Source organism: Rhagoletis zephyria, unplaced genomic scaffold (genome assembly GCF_001687245.7).
Source record: "Rhagoletis zephyria isolate East Lansing unplaced genomic scaffold, Rhagoletis_zephyria_1.1 Rzeph_scaffold_10498, whole genome shotgun sequence".
In the NCBI taxonomy this organism is placed as follows: domain Eukaryota; kingdom Metazoa; phylum Arthropoda; class Insecta; order Diptera; family Tephritidae; genus Rhagoletis; species Rhagoletis zephyria.
The window spans coordinates 1428-5288 of record NW_016167575.1 but is presented as its reverse complement, the minus strand read 5'-3'; the positions used below and the strand labels follow the sequence as shown (position 1 = coordinate 5288).

The following is a 3861-nucleotide window of genomic DNA, read 5'->3' as shown; positions in this document are numbered from 1 at the left end:
CAAACCCTGATAATTTCTATAGATATTCGCACGATACAAATAATTTTTACGGTATTTTCCCCGTGACAAATAAAATGTTTTTGACAATTGGAAGAAATACAACTTCGAAAGCCTTTTTTAAACGATTTTTCATTTTGCTACGTTAGAGCCGTTGCCGAGAAATTTATGGATACATATACATATACAAAAATATGCTCGTTTAAGGTAATTAGAGTAAGGGGCAAAATTTCCCGCAAATTCCCGAAATCGTTATCAAACTCGTCCTTGAATTCTTGTTCGTATTCGTGTTATTCTTCGTATTGGTTCTCTTTTGCGTATTCGTCTTTATATATATTTGTCTCCCTACTCGCGTTCGAATCCGTCTTCGTATTCGTGTTTATCTTAGTCATCGCATCGGTCTTCGAATTTGTCCTCGGTTACTCTTCGTATTTGTTTTCGTATTCGTATTTGTCTTCGTTTTCGTATCCCCTATATGTAAATATATATATATATTAAGAATGAAACCATTTCTTGAAAATTATGACATTTATTGTGATTTTTAGAATAGCCTTCCCTCAAAACTTTTTCTATGTTAATTAAAAACTTGTTTGCTTATCCTGTAAAATAAGAAAAAAAAATAGTTCCTTCTCATCTTACTNATGTTAATTAAAAACTTGTTTGCTTATCCTGTAAAATAAGAAAAAAAAATTGTTCCTTCTCATCTTACTCAAGGAATTTTTTTTAAAGAAACATATCGTTACCTAAACGTCAAAAGGAGCCAAGTCCATATTTGAATTTTTTTCAGGAGAGACGAAAAATCGATGTAGGTTCGCATTATCTGTCATTCTGCATCGAATACTAACTTTAAAAAAAGGGGACTGGCACCTTTAGGTAGCGATATGAACATAAATTAAAACGAAAGTAAACGTCTGGTGCTTAAGAATCTTAAATATTCATTCAGTCTCAAGTCATTGGGGTAGAACGTCCCTCCGATGCTTTTTCGAGCGGAGGTATTGAAGTTAAACGAAGTCGTTCCTCTGTTTAATTAACAATTAAATATACTACAGCTTTTGGAAATCTGGATATGCTTTGAATCTGGAAAAAAGATAATAAAAGGAAAACCTTCAAAGCATTATCTTTTGCTTACAGGCGATAGCTCTTCTTATTTGGCGCAGTAACCGCTTAAGCGATTCTGACCGGGTTTAACAAAGAACGCCAGTCGTTTCTCTTCTGTGCCAACTAATGCCAATTGGAAATGACAAGTCCTTCTCACTCGATCTTTCCATCGCAGTGGGGGCCTCCCTCTTCCTTTGATACCACCATTGGGTTCCGAGTTGAATACTTTCAGAGCTGGAGCGTCAGTGTCCATTCGAACGACATGACCAAGCCAGCGGTGCCGCTGTATGTTAATTCGCTGCACTATGTCCATCTCGTTGTAAAGCTAATACAGGTTATCGTTCCATCTTTTGCGGTACTCGAAAATCTTACGCAAAATCTTTCTCTCGAAAACTCCAAGAGCCGCCGCTTCGGCTGTGTTCATTGTCCATGCTTCTACGCCATAACCAACACGGGCATAATGAGTGACTTATATGCCTAACGTACTAATTCTGGACATCAGTTACTAGGTCTCCAATCTTGTTCTTACAAGAATTCTCCCTGGTCTTGAAACCTTCCGTAAGTCGCCCGACTCTCTGGTAAAATTTTCGGGCGTTTTTCCTATCGGCCAGCATTTCAAGTTCTTTGCATTCGCCTATTTCAACTTCTCTCTTTTTATTGCGGCAAATACGTCTCGCTTCCCTCTTCAGCTCTCTATAACGGGCTCCACATGACTCGCGTTGTGCCCTATCGCAGCGTTGTCATGTAGGCGACATCGTATTTTCTCTGCAGCTTGTTGTTTCGGGCTCGCTGAAATCCGACTACTTCTTCGGCGGCGGTACTGAATGAAGGGGAAATGTGGTTCTATTGCTCGCCTATGTCGGTTTGTTGAAGAGAGCTCTCTGAGAGCAGATGTGAGGGTCGAGTAGTGAATGCATTGGCCGTCTGTTGCGACTAGAGCTTTTCGCCGTAAAGCTTTACATGCATTTTTGGGCGCACATTATATGCTGCACAGAGGCGGGTGCATATTTTGGCTGCAAGAAGGTAGTGGTCCGAGTCGATGTTTGGGCCTCGAAGTGTACGTACGTCCAAAACACTGAAGGCGTGCCCTCCGTCTATCACAACAAGATTGATTTGGTTTCTCGTACTTCGATTTGAAGACAGCTAGATGGATATTTTTATGCTTAAACCTAGTACTGCAAACTATCGTGTTTCGGGCCCCAGCGAAGTCGATCTCTCTCAGTCCGTTATCGGACGTTTCGTCGTAGAGGCTGAATTTTCTGACAGTGACGCCAAAGGTTTCTTCCTTGCCCACCCTGGCATTGAAGACGCCAAGCATTTTTTGTTATCACTGTGGGGGCGCCGGAACGACGGAATTATCCCTTAACTATCGCCTGGTTCAGGTCGCCTGCACTTCACTCCACCTTAAAAAAAAAATAAAAATAAAAATTGAACTGAACTTAGCACTAGTGCAGATTTTTCTTTAAAACACTTTATTTTAGTCATCTAATTTTACTAGCACAGGTTATTTAACTCTACAGCAACTGGCGATAGTTGCCATTCGTAATACAAATTTCGCTTTCAGTTGCGTGAATCTAAATTTAAATAAAGGAAGAAAAGAAAAAGAAATTGCGCGCCAAAACTTAACCATCTGAAAATGTCAAAATGGCGTAAGTTGCAAGTTTTTACTAGTTCTGCGTTAAATAATTGTTTCTGTTAATTTTCTCTTCTCTCAATTTTACTCTCTATTTGTCTTTTACGCTCTCGCTGCAAAAGTACTTACTGGAAAAGTTATTGAATGGACCTAGTATAAAACGCTTAATACCCAGAAATATGAAAATGGCAGCATCTGCGACTTAACAGTGCTCTGTCGTTTTTGCTCGTTCGTCTGTGTGTATTAGTTCGATAGTTATGCGTGTGTTACTTCCGCTTTCGACAGAAAAACTTTTCTACCCGCATACATGTGCGACTACAGTTAGTCGTTTTGAATGTACAAATGTTTGTATGTGCTGAAGATATTTATTAAATCAGAATCGAACGATTGTCGAACAGTTGTTGATCGTTAAATAAACGAAAAGTTTACTTGATTGCAATGGCGACTGTGATGATCGTCGACTCTTACTTACACATCCGTACATAAACTCTCAACCAATATTGACAGATTCAAAGTTTTAATTGTAAATTGCAGTTTTTGTACAAACTTAGTTTTTTTAAATAACCTCCTAGTACAAATAAAATTTGCGTTCGTAATTTTAGTTTGGAACGAATATATTAGAGCTCTTCTCTCGGTTCCTTACGTAAATTTTTTAGATAAAAAAGGGCAATGAAGATGCAGCGTTTATGCTTTTGAAACCAATGGTTTCGGCTGAGCTCTGCATTCCAGCCACCACAGCAAATGTAGTACGAATATTTTTCAAAATCTATTTGAATAGAACAAAAATAAGAAACAAACTAGAAATTCCAGCACTCTCTGTATTTTAAGAACTCAAGATTTCTTAAAAAAAAGCTTGAGATTGTACTAAATTTGAAGTATCGAATCAAATGAATAAAAAAATTAACAAAGCAAGTTACATAAACTTATGAACCTTAATTTCTTTGATTTAAATGTTGCAGTAATAAAGTCTGTTTTATTTTAGTTAAATAAAGTCTACATTGTTCATGTTATTTTAATTGAAATTAATTATTTTTTGTTGTTTATATTTAGTAAAATTTAAAACCCTTCATTTTAAAAACTCTTACTTTTCTTAAGATGACAGTTTTTTTGGTCGAAAATCCATAAATTTTTGG

General features: G+C 37.3%; 1 long non-coding RNA gene across 1 annotated transcript; it reads right to left on the bottom strand.

Moving 5' to 3' along the window:
- Nucleotides 1-333: 333 nt before the first annotated feature.
- On the bottom strand, nt 334-1258 carry LOC108376478 (uncharacterized). The gene is made up of 2 exons (XR_001849261.1): nt 741-1258; nt 334-596 (listed from the first exon to the last, which is right to left on the bottom strand). It is a non-coding gene; the product is annotated as an uncharacterized LOC108376478 (long non-coding RNA).
- Between the last annotated feature and the right edge of the window lie 2603 nt (nt 1259-3861).